At 40.5% G+C, this 24,310-nt stretch overlaps 1 protein-coding gene across 2 annotated transcripts in view; it reads right to left on the bottom strand.

The window, feature by feature from the left end:
• The window catches only part of HS3ST5 (heparan sulfate-glucosamine 3-sulfotransferase 5), a 245,009-nt gene that overhangs the window by 69,660 nt on the left and 151,039 nt on the right, over window positions 1–24,310 (bottom strand). The gene's annotated exons all lie outside the window — the stretch shown is intronic.

Consider the following 24,310-nt stretch of genomic DNA (forward strand, 5'->3'; position numbering starts at 1 on the left):
TTTTTAAATGAGAGAGACAGCATGAGCAGGGGAGGGTCAGAGAGAGAGAGAGGGAGGCATAGAGTTTGAAACAGGCTCCAGGCTCTGAGCTAGCTGTCAGCACAGAGCCTGACAAGGGGCTTGAACCCACAAACCGCGAGATCATGACCTGAGCCGAAGTCGGATGCTTAACCGACTGAGCCACCCAGGCGCCCCTGGCCTGGTAGCTTTTTGCCTTTATGAACTGTAGGAATTTTAGCAAGTTACTTAGTGTCTCTAATTTTCTCATCTGTAAAATGGAAAAAAATGCCCACAAGGTGGGTATAAGGATTAAGTAAGACAGAGTGAGCAACAAGGCCTGAAATGGATCAAATAAAAAATGGCAGCTATTTTAATTCATATGGGAACCAAAATGGGATTCTGAAAATACATGATGTACATGATTCTAACATCAGAAGGACAGGGAATTGGGCATCAGGCTTTACTACTTCATTACGATGTACTCACCTACTTCACCACTGGAAGCCTGTGTCTCTTCCTGCCTCCTCAAACTCTGAGAATTTTCATTTACCCGCGAATCAAGGACAGAAACCTGGGATCATTCCCAACGGATTCTTTTTTCTCCCTTTTCACTCAAGGATTGAAATGTAATCATAGCACTGCCATGGATGGCTAAAAACAGCCCGTGTATTAACTGGAAATTTTTATCATGTAAATATAGATACTAAACTTGTTCTGCAGCATATCAGTAAATCAGCAATGGAGAAGTTATTTTTCAGATCTCAAAATTCCATGTAATATTTATAGCCTCTGAATATATTTAAAGCTAAGCATACCCGGGATAAGAAGAAGTTCCATAAGGGGAGAAATAAATATGCTAAATGTGTGCAGTATATCTGTCCTACGAGGCCCGAGCGTGCTTTATGCAGTGCTGAGAGTTTGTGAGTGAGGGCTAAGCCACATCTCCCTGGTTGTCCTTTTTAACTATAAAGGAAGGTGATAAATTATAAATGTGCACCAGCCACCCAAGGATGACAGTTTTAATTTTCATTTTAACAATATGTACAATACCAGATGCATGAAACTCAGTTGGAATGTACCAAGGCAGCAGAGGATACTGGGAAGGAGAAGCTGAGAAGGTGAGCTTGACCTTCCTGCCCATTATTAGCTCCTGTCCCGTAGCCACTGGTTAGAGGCTGCGGGGGCTCCTAGAGCCGGGCCACGCCCCTTTGCCACCTCTGTGTTCTCCCAGAGATGAGCCTTCATGTGTCACTGTGTACGCAAGCTTGTCATGCTAATGACTGCTAGAATATTCTGTTGGCTCTCAGGTCCTTACATTATCTGAATAAAACGAATACATGCCTGCTTCATTTTTTATGCCACATTTTTAATCTTCATTATCTACAGCCAGTTGTCTGAAATGTTCATGACATTTCTGGGTTTCCATGTTGTCTCCCCTTTCCCTCTCACAGTGTAATGCCCTCTCCTTTCATGTTTCAAACCCTGCACTGCCTTCCTTCAACACCCTGATTTCTTAAGCTTTCCTACTTGAGCACCACTGCCTGGTTATTTCAAGGGTGACAAACCTCCCACCTCTACGGGATCCTCAAAGAGGATGTGAGGAACATGCCATTTACAGACACTGTGCAGTTGCAACTAGGAATTAAAAACCCGAAGAAGTCCTAGTCAGATAAGGTCTAAAGTTTGGGACTGGCAAGCCCATGAAAGGAATTGGTCAACTGGAATAACACCAGAAAGAAATGCCATTGACCTTTCTCTAGAGCCTGTGCCATGTGGAAACGCGGGATGTGGGTGATCGTGTGGGAGCACACGTGTCATGGGAGACAGAGAAGCTGGCAGCAGGGGGCGGAGGGGGGCAGTAACTGCCAGGGGGTGAGGATAATGCAAACCTTGGGAGGCAAACAGAATTGCAATGTGGCCATTTCTGAAAAACATTTGTCAGGATGAATAATTATATCGCCGAGAATTCTGATCCATTTTTTTTGCCCTCACAGGTGAAACCGCATCATAGTAAATGCCATTACAGAGAAGTCTTCTGTATAATAAAATTATTTCAGAGTTTCATATGAGGGGCTAACATAACAGCACTAAGTGATCTAATCTTATGAACTAGAATCATCCCAAGTCAAGTCTTTCCTAGATGTCTATCCATTTATTGGAGACTAGGAAGGGGGAGGGAAGAGGGCTGCACAGAACGGTATCATTTCCTCTGGATTGTTTTTAGATAAAAGTTATTCTCTCACCTCACTGATCATTTCCCGCCTCATTATCACAGATTCCTCCCCTAAATATATTCTCAGAGAAGACCTCTTGGCCTTTTGGAATCAGAAGGGAAGCAGGAGGTGGACGGTGGCCCTTGGGAGCCATGCAGGGACTTAAACAGTGCAGGCTACAGGTATGAGTTTACCGAGATCGCTCTTCTCCCTGTATTAATTCTTTTTTAAAATATTTTTTCACGTTTGTTTAACTGATAGAGAGAGAGAAAGGCAGGGGAGGGGTAGAGAGAGAGTCCCAAGCAGGCTCCGCACTGTCAGCGCAGAGTCTGATGTAGGGCTCAGTCTCACAAATCGTGAGATCACGACCTGAGCCGGGGTCAAGAGTCAGATGCTCAACTGATGGAGCCACCCAGGCGCCCCCTCCCTGTACTAATGCTAGAGTAGCTGTCAGTCAGTACACCCTTCTCATCATCGGTTCCTTTATAAAAGGGGCATCATTTTAGTAGCTGCTGAAAAGTGGCTAAAAAGTCAAAGCGAGGTTATGTGGTCTCAGGCAAGTTGCTTAGCAGCTCTATGCCTTAGTTTCCTCTTCCTTAATGGTGGCATAATAACAGGACCTACTTCATAAGCCTGTTGTAACCACTAAAGGAGTTAATATCCATAAAGTGCACAGAACTATACCCGGCAGGTAATAATCCGTACATAAATGTCTGATGGAATAATCATGATTATCATTGTTACAGCACATACGTTGTTTTCAGTGGGAGGTCACTGTGGATAGTCATTGCCTCGTTCCTCTTCTAGATTTGTGTTTCTCTTAGGAACTGTTTCCATGTTCAAGGCAGAAATAGGAGGAGATTCGGTATATAGTGTCATTGCTGTTCCAATGTTTGGCAGGCGATGCGAATGCACTCGAGGTGTTCCCAGGGGCAGTGTGTTCACTACCCTCCGCTCCGTAGTCTGAGCTGACTTGCACGTAACTGCCCCTGACAAACTGGATGATTCGAATGTCAGGAAAACTGCTGTCCTATATTTTGGGGCTGAAAGGCATTCATTCTGTTCTGGCCTATAGAAAGACGCTGGCAGGGTACAAGTGCGGACCTCTCACCACTTTTGGATGACCTAAGCCCAGTACATTTAATGGAGTGATTCCATTATTAACGTGATTCCCCACCACTCACTGATCAAAGACTGAAAATGCACAAACAAAATTAGAGCCCGACAAAGGCCTTCTTTCTTACATCACAAAGAAAGAAATCTGTTTCAGCTTTGGGACTATCTTTGATAAAATCAGAATGGCAGAAGCACTGAATGTTGAACTCTCTGAAAAGTTCCTACGGTCTGACCAAACATGACCATTTAATGAAAAGAAAAATCCCTGAGCAGAAGATAGCCCTTGCTTCAGTGCACCTACATACATAAGTGGAGAAATGGAAACTGAATGTGGCAGGCCCAGAATGTCTACGGAACACTTTAAACATGTTCTAATCTCTGCTAGAGGGAAAACGTAAAGCCTTTGGCATCAGGTAGATTTGGGTACTAATCTCAGCTTGGGCTTTTACCAGCTGGGTGATCCGACCCACGTTTCAGTGTGGTGTCAAAAGAATCAAAAGAATTCAAAAGAATCAAATGAGCAACCTTTGCGTATCTTCTATGACAGTGCCTGACACACAACAGCTGTCCAGTAAATATGAGTCTCCCTGGCTCATCGCCCTGTTGTTAGTCAAGACCTCTAGCAGGTAAAACCTCACTTGGGCTCATATAGTCTGTCCCTTCAAACGTGCTCAACCAATGCTCATGGACATTACTCTCCATGCTCACCTCTTCCCCACCCCAGCTCCTCTACTCTCTAGTAGTTTTTGTCGCCAACTCACCCTTCACTTTTTGGCATCCCTCATTTTTTACCCTGAAAATCTTGGCTTTGAAACTGGTCTCATACCTTTCATACAAACTATGTTCTAGTTCTGATATTCTATCTATGTTCCTTCAAGCTCTAGACCCAGAGTTTGGCTTTGTACTTCTAGGGTGTTCCTGATAGCACATTCCAGTCCTGGTTCCCACACGGCCTAAAGACTGCCTCACTCAAACAAAACAAAACAATACAAAACAAAACACTTCATATGGACGAAACTTTTACCATCTTTTCAGGAATAGAGTTTGTTGATAATGGAAGATTCTTTCTCAAAATGGCTTAGTGTGCTTCTGGTTTCATCTCCAGTATTATTTATGGTGGTCCCAGCAGTAGGCCTGGGCTACGTGGACCCTGGTTGAAAGCAAGGCTGAGATGAAATGACAATATTAGGTGTGGAAGGGCATGTTCCCAAATCAGAGAATAGGAAAGATGGTAAGGCTCACTTGGAGATCCAGAGCCTGCTTGATTAGAGGAGGGAAACTGGAGAGAGTGGCCAGGGTGGTTTCTATGAATAGGAAACCACCACCGCCCAAACAGCAGAAGGTGAATTGGCGGGGCCAAGTATATGTAGCCAGCAGGGTCAAGGACACCAGAGCAAACAATGACAGCAGATGCAGAAGTGAGAGGTCAGTTTCGTGCTGCCTTGGAAATTGCCTCTACGAGGGAGTGCTCATCTGGGGTACCATGGGAGGGCCCTGGTCTTCTGCAGTAGGAACAGGGTTTTTGCCTCCAAGTCACAGCCCTCTGCTCTGGGCTGACCATTTCTGACAATAGCGTTGTGCTTACCGTAGCTGAATTTAAAGAGCTTGTAGAAAGTGACCTTAATTGAGTTGGGACCATTATGCCTCATCACCTTTAAACCAGTTGGCAGTTGAAAGGTGGGTACATCTTCCTAAGGTTGTACTGAAGTAAACTGTTGTTAGAGACTGGCTAACAAAATGGGTCTAAAGTTTTGTTTTCAGATTGCCTACAGAAATTTCATTAGAATTAACAAAATAACAAATAACAAAAATAGCCTAATCCAGTTGCTTCTGCATAGAACTCTTCTTTTAAAACCATAGTTCTACAAAAAGCATTCTTTGATAGTAGAGCCTTATCCTCATGACCAACTACACAGACAGCTAAGTAGAATATCTGAGATAGCAAATTGTGAGCACTGTGAAAGCGTAACTGCTCCCGACTTTTTATTAAAATTTTTTTAAATGTTTACTTATTTTTGAGAGAGAGAGAGAGAGAGAGAGAGAGAAAGAGAAAGAGAGAGAGCCCAGAGTGTGAGCGGGGGAAAGGCAAAGAGAGAGGGAGACACAAGATCTGAAATAGGCTCCAGACTCTGAGCTGTCAGTACACGACCCAATATAGGGCTCAAACCCACAAGCTGTGAAGTCATGACCTGAGCTGAAGTCAGACACTTAACCAACTGAGCCACCCAGGTGACCCAAGTAACTGCTCTTTAAAACAAAACAAAACAAAACAAAACAAAACAAAACAAAAAACAAAAGCAAAGCAAAACAGTAACCAACTTTGTCCCTCTCTTATGTCAGAGGCTGGCCTGACTTGACTACATTTTGAGAGAATCTTATAAAACACTGGGGTCATTTGATCCCTAAACTAGATCTCAAAGAAGGTATACTATTTCAGCTCAGAGGTGGGTGAGGAGAATAATGGACAAGGAAGGACCTCCTAGAGGGAAACGCCAGAGGCCACGGAGGTTGATGATCAAGTGGGCCCTCCAGGGTCTACCCAAAGGGACAAAGTCTAGTAGGGAGTCTCTGGAGTTTCTGCCTCAGCTGTGCAGCCCTAGTGTGGACCAGGGATGGCTTATTTCTTTTCTGAGTGGGAGATTTCACTCCCATTCCTACATCAACATTATACACAGAGGGTCTGTGAATAGAGCTAGGTAAGTAGATGGTGTATAGGTCACCAGAAAATGGGAGATATCTGTGGTCTTAATGGAAGAAGTCATGCATAACTTTGCTGGATGCAAAGACTGGGTGAGACTTTGAAAACACATGGAGATTTGGCAACCTGGGGCATAAACTTGGGTGGGGACTCATGGTCTATATTTTCCAGCCTTCTTTGCCAGGAAACATGGCCATATGACTGATACCCCGACAGATTGTGAGTGGAAGCGATAGGTGCCACTTCCAAATCGTGTGCCTAAAAGAAAGTTGCTTACCCTTCATTTCTACTTCTCCATGGGCGGGAGCACTAGTATCTTCAGTCATGAAGATGAAGATGGTCGAAAACAACATGGAAGGAGCCTGGGTGCTGGGATAATGTACTGGAGCAGAGTCACCCTACCAATCTGGACTGCTCACTCCAAATTGTTAGGATGGTGAGAAATAAACCTCTTAGTATATCTAAGCTTCTGTTGCTTGGGGTCTCTTTGTCATAGCAAAGATATGCTCCTTTGTCCCAGTGTAGGACGTCATAATTTCAGAAATGTTTGAGGTAAGAGCAAATATAAGTATCGCCTCTAGAGTAATTTGAATTTTTGGTTCTAGATACCATAAAGCCATTTTTCTAGACGTCATAAATTCTCAAGTAGGCAGGAGTTTAGTATCTGGGGTCTATCACCACCCTGAAATTACATGTAAAAAAGTACAATACACACAAAAAAAGTTCAGATTTTTTTTTTTATCAACTACTCAAAGGTAGTCCCAAGTGAGTTAAAGCATTCTTCAAAATCCTGGTTCTTTGACACTCTCCAGTATCAAACAGAGACAGGCTTAAAATACAGTTCCCCTTTGCTGGTTAGAGGGACAGGTTGGCTAAAACTGGAGACTTCTCAGGCCAGGAGAATGTTTTAGCCCTGCTGGGTCTCACTGAATTTGGAATAATCTGGTACTGTCTAGGTTACTTTTGGAGACTAACTAGAATTTATATTCTATGGGGAGTAGGCAATGGCTAATTACGGATTTTTTGTTTTGTTTTGTTTTGTTTTTGGGGTTTTTTTTTTTGGCTGCCATCAAGCATTCTTGTTGAAAACCAGCTTTTTGCTCATTATTGTTAGCTAAATAGAATTAATTTAACAATAATCCCAATACAATGAGCTGCTATGCGTGTCCACACACACCACACCACAGGGTTCTCACAGATCTAGATGTCACACAGCCGATGTCCGCACAGTTAACATAAAAACACCATTCAGCTTCATTAGGCTCCAGGTGCCCAATGTACAGTATGGCTATCGTTCCCTGTTTACCTTCTAAAAGTTTTCTAAGATAGGCAATCTCATAAGCAAACGTACAGAGACCTAGGTGCCTTTTGATGACTGAATACATCAAAATAAGTATTTACATCTTATATAAGAAATTGTACAGGGGCCTTTACAGAGAAGAAAACCTGGGCTGTGGCCTGTACGGAAGGCTGGAGCAGAAAGTCCACTTCATATTGACTCAGGAAGGGTTTTATAAAGAAGATGGGGGTTTACTACCATGGGGGTTTGGCAGGAGAAGGTAAGAGGGTTTGCATTCTACAGTGTACAGTGCACTCCAAAAAAAAAAACAACCAAAAAACCCACAGGAGGAGGTAATACCTGAGTATAGATGTATTCAGTAATTACATTAAAACTCTGGAAGAAAACACTGTCATTTGTGGTCGTATTTATTTATTCATTATATGCATAAAGAAAAAAAAAAACCCAGGGGCACCTGGGTGGCTCAGTCGGTTAAGTGGCCGACTTCAGCTCAGGTCATGATCTCACGGTTTGTGAGTTCCAGCCCCGCATCAGGCTCTGTGCTGACGGCTCAGAGCCTGGAGCCTGCTTCAGATTCTGTGTCTCCCCTCTCTCTGCTCCTCCCATGCTCATGCTATGTCTCTCAATAATAAATAAAAATGTTAAAACAATTAAAAAAACAAAAACAAAAACAAAAACAAAAAAACAAAAGAAAGAAAAAACCCCAGAAGGGACAATCAAGGTGTCTTCTGCGAATGACACTGGAAAACTTGTGTTTGGGATATTATCAAACCTCCAAGTATTTTCCTTGGTGTTGAAAGTGGAGATTCTAGTGCAACTGGGAAGCTAAGCATCCTTAATAGGCTTTCATCTTGCATTTTTTATTGTTTTTTTTTAAACAGAAAACACATATTCACTTGCCCCTGTCAATTTTAAAATGAAGGCTGAGGCAGATAGCTAGGAGCTACTAAAAATCTTGATGATGAGGTATAGCCCTTGCAAATTAACCATGTCAAAGCAGGATTTTTTGGTATTGTTTATTTTGGGGACTATAATGTGACCCCCCGAATAGCTATCTGAAACTGTGTAATCAAAACCCTTTCCAAAATGGGGTTCCACTGTATTGGTTTTAAGATCAGATGTCAGTGTTCTTTGATCTTCGTTGCTCAGATGTTCTCATTACATGGAGTAGAATTCAGCAGGTGTTTGGTTGTTTATCCAGGAAAGGGGAAGGTGAGCTGGGATTAAATTGTTATGACATAGCTTTGTTTTAGCCCTGCTGAGTCTCAGTGAATTTGGAATAATCATGTTGCTGCAATAGCAATTCCGCTAAGTACAACAGGACATGGCAAAGCTTGGCTCACAAACTAATGGACTGCAGCTACCATCTGTGGGATTGAAACGAAATGACTCTAAAAGAAATACTCATGAATGTAACTGGCCATCTTGTTGATTAGCTTTCTGGTGGACAGGATTCCAGTCGCCTAAATGAACCAGCACAAGCTTTCTCTGGAAGCCACTAAGTAGATGAATACCCATTCGCTCCTGAATATGCATTTGCCCAATAAATCCCAAAATACTCAAAGCCCCTTTAAAAGAAGACTCTTATAATCAAATTATGTAAAATGTAGAAAATTATACCAACACTTCGCAAACTGTAAATTAAAACAGAAAAACATAAGTTCTCGTGCCAGTGTTTATAAGGTCATTCGTTTCCAATTCGACACATTCCGCTCTACTTTTATAGCCTACTGTCTGTGGCTGGGTTAAATGTAAGCTGACAAGTTCAGATTTATGTTCCTTAATTTATTCAGAAGAAAACTTCGGTCTCACTGTCAATATTAGCACACAAGTTTCCATTTTTAAAGAAAAAGAATCAGTCTCTGCAAGGGCCCCATTGTGTTTCTCTCAGTGTACGTATCTGTGTGGCACATATTACTCTTAAGACTTCATGAACTCTTAATAGCACACCTAATGTCTTTATTTTTTTACTTGGAAGTCCAGAATTTTAAGTTGTTTGAAAATTTTTTAAAATTTATAGTTTTTTTTTTTGAGGGAGAGAGCAAGAAAGCGGGGGTGGGTGGGAAGAGAGGGGGACAGAGGATCCAAAGCAGGGTCCACACTGGCAGCAGTGAGCCTGACATGGGGCGTGAACTTACAAAACGTGAGACCATGACCTGAGCTGAAGTCAGATGCTTAACCAACTGAGCCACCCAGGCGCCCCCCAGAATTTTAAGTTTTAAAGGACATCATTCTTCACTGAGGTTCAGTTAAGGTCGAAATTTTAGATACTGAAAAATAATTCTGTAACTACATGAGCTAAGGAAAAACTGATTTTTAAAAAGAAGGTAGCACTTGGAACTCCCAAACAACTTACAGATTTACTTTCCTCAACTTTCTTCTCAGAATTTCCTTCTTGCAGCCCAAGGAAATCCAGAGGCTGAAATGGATTTTTCTGAGACTTGGTCGGGTGAGAAAGGTTAACACTAGCTCACTTCTCCACCTCTATACACTTTCTTCCTGTGGATCACCTCCCAAATGCAGGTGCTATCCCCAGTGGCTTGCCCCTTGGTCACTGGGTCTTCATCTCAGCCAGGAGGGATGTAGGAGCTCAGCATCATTTGCCCTTTGCTGATAAATGCTTTGGCCTGTGTTTTGGATTGTGATTTCAAAGCTTCTGCCTTGTTTAGATGTATTGGATCTCAGTGTCATTACCCGAATCTACAGGGGAAACTGCCTAAAATGTCCATGCTCTTTAGTTTGCCCCATGTTAGTTCAGAGGCTCCCCTATCTCCTCCTGTTCCATTTTACAAAGAGTAGAAGCCTTGCCTTTGACCCCCAGCCAATGGTTGAGGTACTATGCATTTGCTTGAATATTTCCAGTTGCTCTATTTAACTTATCCATCAAAACATATCTTATTGCCCAGTGTCTATGGTAGGAGTAACATGGTGACAGCTATCATTTAAAAACTGTGTTTGGGGGGCGCCTGGGTGGCTCAGTTGGTTAAGCGTCTGACTTCGGCTCAGGTCATGATCTCACAGTTCGTGGGTTCGAGCCCCGCGTCAGGCTCTGTGCTGACAGCTCAGAGCCTGGAGCCTGCTTCGGATTCCGTGTCTCCCTCTCTCTCTGACTCTTCCCTGCTCATGCTGTTCCTCTCTCTCTCTCTCTTAGAAATAAATAAAACATAAAAAAAAAAAAAAAAACTGTGCTTGGGCTCCTAGTCTAGACTTCCTCGGGGCGCCTAGGTGGCTCAGTCGGTTAAGCTTCTGACTTCAGATCAGGTCACGATCTCGCGGTTTGTGGGTTTGAGCCCCACATTGGGTTCTGTGCTGACAGCTCAGAGCCTGGAGCCTGCTTCAGATTCTATGGTTCCCCCTCTCGCTGCCCCTCCCCAACTCATGCTCTGTCTCTCTCTGTCTCTCAATAATAAATAAATGTTGAAAAATTTTTAGACTTCCTAAGAGTACTTACAGCTGATATGTACCCTCTTGTATGTTCCCTGGTGATGGTGGAGTGCCAGGCCCTGGCCCCCAAGTCTGCCCTGCTTCCTGTAGCTAACTGAATAATGTTCAATAACCTCCCATTAAGTGACGATAGATTGGAATACCTATGTATTCTATTGGAATTCTGCTGCACTTCCTAATTTTCTAAATGTTGCCTATCTCTATATTTTCATTGATATACTCATCCTTCCCACCCACCAGATGAAAACTCTGTCCTCTCTTGATGGCAGGAATTATCTGATGTTCATCTTCACATTCATGTTCTTAATTGGGCCGACTCCCATGACATCATATTGATGGAGACCTCACGCTTTTGTCCTGGATGATATATTCTGTCTTATTTCATTCTAGGTAATTCTTCTGTGCTCAGCCAAATTTGATAGAAATGGAAGTATGGTAAAACCACAAGGCCAGTACAAAATGTACGTCATTTTTACCTCTGTTCCTTCTTCTCCCTCTCCCTTTTCTCCTCCTCTTTCTTTTTTTAAAGTTTATTTATTTTGAAAGAGAGAAGAGTGAGAGTAGGAGAGGGGCACAGAGAGGAGAGAGAGAGAATCCCAGGCAGTCTCCATTGTCAGTGCAGAGCCTGATTTGGGGCTTAAACTCAGCAACTGTGAGATCAGGACCCGAGGAAAATTGTAAGAGTCGGACACTTAACTGATTGAGCCACTCAGGCGCTCCTCACCTGTTTCTTCTATTTCAGGTTTCCCTTTTTCTTCTATCAGATCAAGGACTCAACTAGAATCAGCCATGATCACTTTATTAAGAGCTGCTACTTCATACAACAATTCTGCAGCCTGGGTAAGATGAGACATTTTGCAAGTGAGGAAGCTAAGACCTAGAAAGGCCAAGATTATTTTGCCTTCAGCTCTCTGCTGTTCCGTTACCAAGTGAGCAACAGTGAGCAGTGAGGAACTACCTAGGGGACTGAAGGGGACAGAGTGCACAAAGGGTCCGGGGATGTTCAGTGTGGAGTAGAGAAGATCACAGAGCATTTTAGTCTCTGGGTCAGGCAACAGGACTGAAGCAAAGGCAAGTCAGCTGCTGGAGGCCTGGATCTTGGACCTTAATCTATTAAGGAAGCAGGGTGAGGCGAAGGGCAGGGATGGAGACATATGCATATTAAAGGCTATATCTGGAATGGCTCAGCTCTTGGCTGACTCTGACCTTTTGCAGAGGACTAGAGAACTCTATGATCAGTTATTGCTTCCTGCCCTGAGGGAGGAAAAGGGAGTGGCAGTCTGCTTATTTTCTGATCTGCTCTTTTTGGATTCAGGACAAATCATCCAATTGGAACTACTTATAACTAAAAAGAAAAAACAAAAGAAGAACAAACTGGTAAAATCTGGATCAGGTGTATTACAGCAATATGACTTGTAAATGTGACTTGCTTACTACATTTGACTGAAGTGGCTTACAGGGCTCCAGAAAATAGACCACTCTGCTCTATTACTTGGCCCATGTGATTTAGTAGCTTGCCATGCTCACTCCCTGTGGCCTACTCTATTCCAAGCTATGCTGGTCTCCTTGCTGGGGGAAGCCAGGGGTAAGGACATACAAGCACTTATTTAAGAGAGTTCTTGTCTCAGGTATTTACTAGTCAGATTTTCCTCTCCATAAGATGCCCTTCATCCATCTGTAGGCAGGGTTTGCTCCCTGTGGCCTCTGTCAAGCATCATCTCACGCGAAAAGTCTCCCCTAACTGTGTGCCTAAGAACACACCCTCTTCCTCCCATCCCCTCGGCACCCCTACCCACTGAAATTTGCTTTCTCTCACCGAAGTCAAACACGTATGCCCTTGTTACGTATGTATTTACTGCCCGCCTCCGTCACCCCTCACCCCCACCTGGAATGACAGCTTCAGGAGGGCAGGCCATCTGTTTTGTCCACTGCTGTTGACCCAGCACAGAGGAGAGACTCTAGTGAGTAGTAGGTGCTCAAAAAGTATTTGTTGAATGAATTTATGCTAATTATTTCATGGAATAACATCTCTCTTGCTTAACACTAATAGATTTGACTTGATTTATTGTGCTTTATTTTATTATGATACTAAATTTTAATAATGCTTCATCTTGTGACTTAACAAAGTATCTCCTTCATCATCCTCTTTTCAATTTTAAGTGGCCCACTGAGATATAAATAGGATATAAATATAAATAAGGGATAAAGAAAAAAGAAGAATAGGATTGTGAAGTGAAATTTGTGGTAGCATTAGAAGACAAAATAATTAGTCTTCTGTTAATCAAGCCAGTGTACTCTCTTCAGCAATTTGAAAAAAAATACAAAAAGCAAAATACCTATCTATATCTATATCTACATATACCTATACCTATATCTATATCCAAATCTAAATAAACATACTATTCTTGTGTTCCATTAGGTCATTGTGATAAAGTCTGTGTTTGAATCCAGCTCTTATTACTTGGTGGTCGTGTACTGAGGCAGATTACATAATTTCTCGGGTTCTGACTTTCCTCTCTGTAAAATGGACACCATTCTAGTGTTACCTCACCGTGTTGGCTCTGCAGGCAAATACGCGGGAACAGAGTGTACTGAGGTCTCAGTCTAGTCCCAGCTCCACGTGCTCAGTCCTGAGAGGGGTCATTTACCTGGGATGAGGGACACAGGGTGAGGGGTGCCCTTCACTGCCTGGCCACTCACCAGGCCAATGGCTCCACATGGCAGCCGGCTCCTCAGCTCTACCCTCGAAGCGATAGAGCCACTGTGAGAAGACGTCGTGTCCATGAAAGTGGCCATGATATCACACACCTAAGTGACCTTCTGTGTTTTCGAAAGGAAAATTCCCCAAACATTATCCTTTCCAAAGCTCTTTTCAACATGAATCTCAAGTACTAAACTGGGCTGGGGCTTGGTGAGAAATGTGAGGATGAACACACCCTACATGTATAAGATTGAATTGGAAATGGTGCTTCCACATAGAGGTCCTACAGTCCCCTAAACTAATTTGCTGTGCTTTACCCCGGTGCACCAATGGGAAGTGCCTGTGTAAATGAATGAGAGGGGCTGGGTGGACACTACTGTAAATAACAGCCATCCGGGAAAAGAAATCCTGGGGAAAATTAATTTTCAACAGTGGAACAGAGCAGGGAGAACAGAACTGTGCTTTTCCTGCTTGTGATTTATAGCAGGTCCCCTCTTAACTCACAATAATGAATCACTGGCTTTTTCCTCTAGGAGTTTATCCTCTCTCCGAGTTTGACTCTACATATATGCACATGCAAGGGCAGGAACTGTTTTTCCATATGGAATTCCTCTATGGTATGCTTTCATTTCCTATTCTTCCAACATTAACAAAAAGCGTTCAAAAGGAGCTTAACCAAAGAGAATTTCCTCCTTTCTCCATTCATTCCTGGTTCTTCAGAATTCACAGCTGAGTTTCATTATGAGGCAAATTTCTAACAATTCAATTAGGGCATGAAATTCATATTCTTTTACAGAACATTTCTATAATTCAAAAGTAAATGTTAAACCAGTGATGCAACCCATTAAGAAAAAAGAAAAACATGATCAAAAGTGGTATATATTTTGTAGTCCTGGTATTTAAGTTTTAAAATCTGTATTTACCAGGTCTTGGTGCAACCATCTTACTAATATAGTCATGTAACGTCCTATTTAGTAATATGCTCATCTGGAATGCCATCACCTCTTAGTTATGTTTCCATTTATTATTTGCACCCTAACTTGCTCAAAGCCAACCTCTTCTCAGCAAAGTTTCCACAGCTCTTGTTGCTAAATCTGGTGGTTATATTCCTCAATACCCTGCTTATTTCACACTTCTGCAGCATCTGACACAATTGCCCATTCATTCCCTTCTCCTAGAAACATTTTGGTCATCATGATACCCACACTTTTCACGTTTTCCTACCACCTCTGTGGCTGTTCTTTCTCAGTGTCCCTTGAGGTTCTTCTTCTCCCATCTGCATTTTATACATGGCTTTTTCTCAGGTCTCTGGGCTAGGCCACTCTCTTCTCTCTACAAACTTTTGCTTCAGCCACCTACCCTATGTCCATGGCTGCTGCAATTACCATGTTAGTTATATCTTCATTTAAGATTTCTCTCCTGAACTCAAAGCTCTTTATTCAACACTTACTGGCCTTCGGTATTTAGACAACATAGGGACGTTCATCTTAACGTGCCCCATAGGAACGCACCTGTCTTCCATCTCCACCTTCTCCATTGTTTCTTTTGCTCACTACCATGACTATCCATCTTGCTGTCCAAGCGAGGATTATGGGTACCATTCTACATTTCCACGTGTGATACTATGTATCCATCCTCTTCTCCCTCTTCCCACTGCGGATACCTGCAGAGCATCGTTAACCTCTACCTTGTTCACTGTCTTAACCTCCTAACTGGTCTTCCTGCCCCTTGTCCTGTGCCCATCCACTCCATTCTTCACCGTGCACCAACAATGGTCTTTCCTATATACAGATCTGATCTTGATACTCAAATTGAAAATCTGATCTGACATTCAAAACCTCAACAGCTTCTCATTACCTTCAGGCTAATCTCCAAAGTCCAAAGACCAGTTCATATGGCCTTAATGGACTGGTCCCTCTTGCCTTTTTAGCCTTACCTCTTTCTTGCTGACACTTTTCCTTTCTTTTTCCCCATACTTAGTCTTCAATCTTTCTGAAAGTCTTTCAGTCCTCTGCCTGGTATGCTCTTGTCCCCATATGTTTATTACTCCTCCCTCACCTGGTCAGCTCCTGTGCATCTGTCAGCTGTCAGTGCAGTGTCACTTCCTCCAGGACACCTTCATGGATCGAAGTGTCCTGCTGTCTAATCTGTACTGTGTGAACCTCCTCTTTATGCCACATCCTACTGCCCTTTAACTGCCTGAGGACTTGCAAGCCATGTCAGCTTTGTGCGCCCAGGGGCGGTGTCTGACCTGCATGTGTGTACAACGCCTGTGTTCATAGTAGGTACTCAAAAACATTTGTGGAAACATTAATAAAAGAGGGAATAAAATCCAGTTGTCAAGTTCTAATAGATTTTATAGCATGTCTGCCTACCAGAAAGTATGAACAACAGAATCTTTGTTATCTTTAGACAGAAGTTGGAAGAATACCCACTTTATAATTAAAACAACAATACCCAATAGTTCCTGGGTTATCTATTATGCACAGTACTGTGAAAAGTGCTTCACATGTGTAGTCTTTTCATTCTCACAGTGATCTGTGAGGTAGGAACTATTATCTTCTCCACATTAGAGATGAAGAAAATAAGTTGAAGAGAGAGAAACCATTTGGCCAAACTCAGTTGGCAAAGCCAAGATTATATGAAACCCCCAAGGCCATCCCCCCACCAAAAAAAACCTCATCCTACAAAACAGACAAATGTGTTCATAAAAATGTACTGAATACCTGTTTTGTGTAAAATACCACAAGGGATGTATCCACACTACCCCTGCACCTCTTACTCCAGTGAAAATAACCAGGAACATTGAAGAGAGGTACTGTTTTGCATTTGGTTAGCTATTACCATCAGCCTGGCAAGAAATATTCTATATTACATGAAAGAATATGACTGGGTACACCAGAAAACTTTCCAGCTCTTCTGTACCAGATACAGTAATTTCATTATTTAGCATAAAATGTGAATGCTTAGCTTCATTAACAGTCAAATCCAGATGCAAATGCAAATCAAGAAATATAATGGAAAACCAAATAGCAGATTCTCATTATCTGTCTTTTGTTAAAATCAATGCCAAAGCTCTCCTCTGTAAACAAGTACTGAATTACCGTATCTTAGGCCTGACAGAAACCTAGACATTATTTACTCCAATTCTCTACAATTATTTTTAAGTTTAAGGTCTAAAGGAAAAGAACTAGTGAGCATAAGAGAGTACCAGGACTCAAGAAAACTGGTCGGCAGTATCTACAAAAGCTGAACCTATACCTGTCCTGAGACCCAGCTCCTCTACCCCGAGAAATATACCCAACAGAAGTGCTTTTATTTGTCACCAAATGATACATATGATAATGTTAACAAAAGCAGTTGTTTGTTTGTTTGTTTGTTTGCAAGAGGCCCAACTGGAATCCATCCAGTGGTCATCAGAGACTGGGCAATTAAATCTGGTATATTTAAGCAGTGGAATATATCCTGTAGCGGTGAAACAAACCAAAGTACCACTATATACCACCATGCAGATGGATCACAAAAATATGATGAGGAAAAGAAGTCATCATTTTATCATGATTTTATTTACACAAATTTCAAAAAGCAGTCTAACCTAATCAGAAGTAAGAAGAATGGTTACTTAGAGGACACAGGGGTGTTTGTTGATTTCTGTTTCTCGTGTTGAATGCTGATTACACAGGTATGCTCACTCTGGGACAACCCACTGAGCTGTTTATTTATGTGCATCCTTTTCTGTATATATGTTATATACTTCAATAAAAATCACACAGCATTACCCCCCAAAGAAGAAACTTTGGCACTCTCTGTTATCCATCTCCTCCATTAGGAAGAAATTCTCAGGCACAGTGGGAAGAGCTCACGAAATTTGTGAATCTTAATTCTGCTAAAACTAACATTTGCTTCAGTCATGTCAACAACAATAAATACATCAATATTGAAAACGTTTGCTACAGAAACAAATGTGTTTGATGAGAAAACAAAAAACAGTATTTCCTTTGGTAAACATTTGTTGGATTGGAGGTAGTAAATGTAAAACTTCCAAGTTGTTACGGAATTTGCTTAGATGCTCAGTGTACTCAAGATTCAGAATTTTCATGGAGTTGTATTTTTTAAAAACCTTAGGGATAAGAATAATTGTAGCAGAAATAAAAAAGGCTGAATTTCTAAAATCTTGCTCTGGCTTTGTCCCAACTATACGCAGTTGTGTAATGCCTGGCAAATAATAAGCATTTGAAAAATATCTGCTGTAAGAATAAAAATATAGTACAATGGGCACTCTTTAGATACTTCTCCTCAATATTTGTCACATAGAGATACAATGGGTATTTTTTAAAAATATCTGGTAAAAAGGAAATGACCTATACTTCTTTACTATTTCAGCAAGCAGAGGGGCGCCTGGGTGGCTCAGTCGGTTAAGTGTCTGACTACGGCTCAGGTCATGATCTCATGGTTTGTGGGTTTGAGCCCCGTGATGGGCTCTGTGCTGACAGCCAGCTCAGAGCCTGGAGCCTGTTTCAGATTCTGTATCTCCCTCTCTCTCTGAACCTCCCCTGCTCACGCTGTCTCTCTCTCTCTCTCAGAAATAAATAAAACATTAAAAAAAAAACTATTTTAGCAAGCATATAATAGAGAATAATGGCTGAAAAAATAAATATCATAGTGCTAATTATAATATCATAGTACTATTTTAATGTTATTTATAAAACACCTGTAAATGATAAACATCATTAAATGATTCATAACTTCATAAATCATTTTTCTTAAATGATTTCTAACATAAAGATGCTTTATTAAAGAAAAACTTGAAAGTCATGAAAACCTTAGAAAAATGAACAAAAAAGCAAAATGTCTCCTCCCACTAACTGCATTTTAGAGAAAAAAGTGGAGTAGTATCACTCCCCCTGGAAGTAATCATATATTAAATTAGTGTCAAAAAAACCCTTAGAAAATATTAGCTTTCAGGAAAAAACACTTACAATTTATATTTTCTACTTTTAAGTAATATATTCTTACTATGACTCTAAAATCTGTCCAAACCCCCATTAACATTTTAAAAGAAAGTTCTCCAGTTCTTACCAAACAGAAATAAATAACACCTGACAACAGCATTAGGGAGCATAAACATAAAATTACCTGTTATTAAAAACTGAGCACATTTTTTTCTCAAAGAAATATATTACTCAGCTGTAAAATAGTATGTTTGCCATTCACACTAATGTTTCAACATTACGCTTCAATCTTCTAAAAAGCTGACACGGAAAATAATGGTGTAATAAACCAATTCATCATAATGTGCAAAAGAAACCACTGGAATAAATTGTAATAACCTTTCAAAAACTAGCAGCTTTTAAAAGTATTAATTTCTACTCCAGATAATTGGAAAGGACACCTGGGTGGGTAGGCAATATTTTTTATGGGATTGCTCTGTCAGGAGCTCAGATTGTCTCTGGACTCAGCAATGATCATTTAGCACTAAATGACAGTGAATCTTGCAAATAGGTCTTCCTAGACGGTGTTTGCCATAAATTACCAAACTCAACTCCCCTCAAGGTCAGCCATATGAGAGGGCAGGTATCAAACGGCCTTCGTGGAGACCCAGAGTGGTCCTTGGGTTTCTCATAAATGGACAATAGTTGTGTTGGCTGCCATAAAATCAACTTAATGGACTGACAGCATAAATTACCATCAAACTCTGACGACATTTGTCCCTAGAAGACAGCTGAAGAATGCTTTTATATCAAAGCTGAAGAAAATGGATAACAATATGCTTTGCTCTTTACAAGATCATAAATATTTTTAACAATTCTAAGTGGGGAATGAATTAATATTAGAAGCAACGATATGTTTTACTTGAGGCATTAAAAACAGCATCTAAGTTTAATATTAAAATGACACTTGCTTTTTGAAGTAACTAATATATGTCACCGTAACGCAATGGAGAGTGTGTGTGTGTGTGTGTGTGTGTGTGTGTGTGTGTATGTGTTCTAGGTAAGAAGGTTACATTTGCCTGGCACTGGGTATTTCCTTAAATCTAATAACTACAAAGATTATTGATGGCTTTCTAGTTTTATTTTATCTCTGTAGCCCACTAGACCCACAGAAAGATAGATTCTTCAGTTCTCATGCTATCTTGGATAAATCATTAATTCACTTTCTGTATGGCTCAGTTTTCCCATTTGTAAAGTAAAACCATTATTATACAAGGACATTTTGAAGACAATGGAATTAATCCTGGCAGGAAGGCACTCCAAACTACTAGAGAATCATATCAATATATTTGTGAAAATAATGCACTTTAGACAATCAATTAACAGCTTTTAAAAGTCAACTTGGTAAAAAAAAATGTAAATACAGCTGAACAAAGAAATTGGAATTTTGGGGGTACATTAAACATCACTGGCTGAATTTTCATTACTCATCTAATTATGCTTTCATCTTATAACTGTGGTTATTATTGTTAATAGTAGTAGTAGTAGTAGTAGTAGTAGTAGTAGTAGTTAGAAGTAGGAGTAGTATAATATAAAGCTACAATTATTCCCCCAGGCATTTTTATAATAGCATTTATTTTCTCTTGGAAATCAGGACTTCAATGTAGGTTTGCTGAAAGAAATGCTACAGTAAATAAAAACAAGATGTTCCTGAACCCAATGGCTCCATGAATATTATGTATAATGTCAAGGAGCTCTATATACTTTGTAAACTATAAAAGTTCCCAAATAGAAAGTGGAGTTAGTAGATTTTGTGTCTTTGTCTCCCACATCTGGTCATCACCTCTCCCATGCCTTTCTTTGCACTATCTCTTGCATTATTCTTCCTTCTAGCCCACCGTCACTTGTGTCTAGAACCTCATCACCTTAGAACTGAATTATTGCAGTAGTTTCTCTGCTTCTGTTCTCTTTCCACCAATCCATCCTGCCTACTCCTGCCAAATTAATCTTTTTTAAAGCACTATTTTAATTATGTCATTCCTCTGCTCAAAACCATCAAGGAGTCCCCCATCCCCTAGGGGCCAAAGGCCAGTCTTCAGCTAGAATCAAAGCTTTTGGCTCTCTGGCCTCACCTGCTTTTCTAATCTTGTCTTTTCCAGTCCTCCTGCACAAGCCTTCAGGATAATAAATGTGTCTGCTGCTTGGTTACTTCCACCATAGGGCCTGCCTGGTGGATACCATCCATCGTCTCTGCCTAGCCCGTTGCCTTCCATCTGTGAGGCCTTTTTCACTACTTCAACCCGTAGTCAGCACCTCTAGCCAAGAAACTGGAGCACTCTCTCTCTCTCTCTTTTTGTATTAAAATGATTTATTTCACTGTTGCAATATGGCTTAACTTCAGTTTTCATTGCTTAACGGTTTCCATGTCTTTTCTCCCTAATTAATTTGTAAAGCTCTTTAAGGGTAGGGATGCTTGGGTTCTTATTATCCGCCAATCTCCCTACCACGAAGTTTATGAAAATAGTTAGCAATCAGTAGACGCTTGTTTAATGAATGAACACAAAATGCTGCTCTAGGCTTCTTGCAAGATTAGGATGAAAGCTATTCAGTTGTGTTTGTAACTTGTGCCATTCCACAGCAGTACTTTATGCATGCGAGGCAGTTTTTCTGAACCTAATAAATCTGTTTTAATTTTTAGGTTCTTAGTGAAATTCTGGATTATGAAATATAAGCAGAGCACATGAGATTTATAATGTTAAAATCTGACTTTAATGTAAACTTGGGCACCATTAGGATAAACACAAAGTAGTGTATATTCACTGAATTAATAATAATTTTCTGAAAGCTCCTTACAAACAGAAAGCTCAATAATTTCTAAACAAAACTAAAATCATCCTAAGAATAAACTTAGAGGAAAGAAAAGATAAATATGCAGCAGTCCACAGTCTTTACGAATCAGAAATATACTTTAGCTTATATATTCTGCAGAAAGAATAAGGATTTTGGAAATCATCAGGATGGTTCTGCCGTTAACAGGGTGTGCCATCTTGGGTCAGTAACTCAATGCCTTTGAACTTTAAAGTTCTCATAAGGTAAGTGAAAATATTAATATCCAATTTACTTGAAAAACCTGAGATGAATGAACCCCTTTGGAGCTGTTAATTAGGTTAATGACTTAAAGGGCACCCTGCAGCACCTACCTCAGTACCTGGCACATTAATAAATGGTAGCTACTATTAATGTTTTTGTTTTGAGAGTTTTTCTTTTTTACATCTTCCTTCCTATCGTTTATGGAGAAAATGGGTTCCCTAATAGTTAAGAAGCATGAGTATAGGAGTCTAAAACATCTGGGTTTAAATTGTGTACCACCATTGACTAATTTACCAGTCTGTTTATTAATGGATCTGAGCCCAAACTGTGTAAGAGGATCTATGAAGAAAACAAAATCTTGCAGGGACATTCTGAAGACTAAAAAATGATCTATTTTAACATGTCTAGCTTAAAACAGTCACTCTGTTATAACAGTAGGCATTGTAATTTTTATGAATCTTCTCTCAGGTACTATCCCATTCTGTATTAAAGAACCCATGTTCGGGGCACCTGGGTGGTTCAGTTGGTTAAGTGTCCAACTTCAGCACAGGTCATGATCTCACAGTTTGTGGGTTTGAGCCCTGTTTCGCACTCTGTGCTGACAGCTAGCTCAGAGCCTGAAGCCTATTTCAGATTCTGTGTCTCCCTCTCTCTCTGACCCTCCCCTGCTCATGCTGTCTCTCTCTCAGAAATAAATAAAACATTAAAAAAAAAAAAAGAACCTATGTTCAAGAATATTTTTTAAGTAAAGGTAGTAGGAAAATTTCCCTCTATTATATTTCACTGCTTTGCAGAAAAACATAATTAGGTATTATAAAAATTATTCTTATAAATAATATTTGTGTAGTGATTTATAGTTTACAAAATAACTTTATAACTTAGGACTATGTTCCAAAAATATTCCCCAATTTAGCCACTCACTGCTGTATTACTCCAATCGTTATTCTGGCAATCCATTCTAACATCAAGATGTTTAATAATGAACAATAATGATATACTTCAAATATTAAGAAAGCTACTTAAAAAGTAAGTTAAATGTGTTATTGACATAGGTCTATATCTTTAGAAATAGTTGACGGTTGAAACTGGTCAGATGAAATTGGGCAACTGATCACAGATTCTCCATCTCAGCAGTAGAGATGTCCTCTCGGTAGGTTTTAACAAAAGACACTTACAGAAGTAGTTGCAGGCTCTGTGCTATCAGTGCAGAGGCCGACGTGGGGCTCAAACCCACAAACTGAGATCGTGACCTCAGCCAAGATCAAGAGTCGGACACTTAATGGACTGAGCCACTCAGGAGCCCCTGTGTGGTTTTTAAATATATTGGTTAAACCCTGAAGTTTAGCTTCCTTGTTGATAAGTGGGGGGACAATAAGACCTATTTCACAGGGTTATTTTGATGATGAAATGAGATGGTTTATGTAAAAAGTAAAAAACTTAGAATAAGGGAAGTGTGTTCAAAAAAGTTAGTACTTCCAATTCCATCTCTTGGGGAGTCTTCACCTAAAGGTAGTTCCTTCAGGTCTGCAGAGGACCTCTGAAGTTATTCTGTAATTCAGTGGTGGGCCAGGAGAGCAGATTATATTTAATATATCAGTAAGGGGACAGCATTGCATTGAACCAAGGATTTATCCATCATCTACTATATCCCAGCACTAAGTGCTACAGATACACAAATGGAGTAGCAGCAGCCAAGGAATTCTGGCAGCAACAAGAACCAGACTTCATTTCCTAGAAAATAAAGATATTCTAAGAGGGGGTGGTCTGCCAAATTTAACAGGGCTTTTTGAAAATTCTCCCGAATAATTTCAAATAGAATACAATGATTTATAAACTTCTATATATATATATTTTTTACTTTACTTTTGAATGGCAACATTCAGCCAAACCCCAACATATTATTTTTGTAGAGAGTGGTACGGTGTCCAAATCATATTATGACATGGGGTGAGGAAGGGAGTGTGGAAGAGCCGATCTCAAGGGGACCTAGGAATGTAAGTTTTAAAACTGTGTGAGGTGTTTCCACTTTGTTTCCATTACTCGAATCACATAGGTTAAATATCCTATGGCAAAACTACCCATTTGGTATTTTCTCTATCCTTCTGCAGTGCCTGGGAACAGAAATACTTGTTGAGCTGAATTTTAGCCTCTAAGTCAAACCAGACAAATGAACAACAAAAAAAAGGCAATTACGATCCCACCGCATTTGGATTAGCCCATATGAAAAGTATTTACAGTCAACTGAAACATTTCACATTGAGACGATTTTTCCAAGGTCACATCTAGTGAAATCACAGCATAATTTGGTTTAAACTATACGTTTCATTGTTAGCAACAGTAACTAGGGTGTGAGGCAACATGCAGTGTGTGAGACAACATGAAGAGTGAAATAGTCCAGGATTTAAGGTCATACATGTTGGTTCTCATTCTGCCTCTTGTGATTTTAGGAAATGACTTGACCTCTCAGGGCCACGGACTTCCTCTTTTTAGAATCAGAATGATGCGTTCTATCTTATAGCATTGTTGAAAAAATTCACTGAGATGTACTATTCCATGTATACACAGTAATACACAGGTTAACAATTTTTGAGTGTTCAATATGGATTGAACATCATCAAATACTATTCTAAGTACATTTATTTAACTGATTTCAACTTTACCGTAACTCAAGGGCATGGATGCATTATTATTCCCATTTTACAGATAAGGACATTAAGGCACAGAAATCTTGCCATGATTGGGGTGCCTGATGGCTCAGTCATGATAAGTTCAGCTCAGGATCCCATGGTGTGTGAGTTTAAGCCCCACATCGGGCTC

The sequence above is a fragment of the Crocuta crocuta genome, unplaced genomic scaffold, assembly GCF_008692635.1.
Source record: "Crocuta crocuta isolate KB4526 unplaced genomic scaffold, BGI_CrCroc_1.0 scaffold147, whole genome shotgun sequence".
NCBI lineage: Eukaryota > Metazoa > Chordata > Mammalia > Carnivora > Hyaenidae > Crocuta > Crocuta crocuta.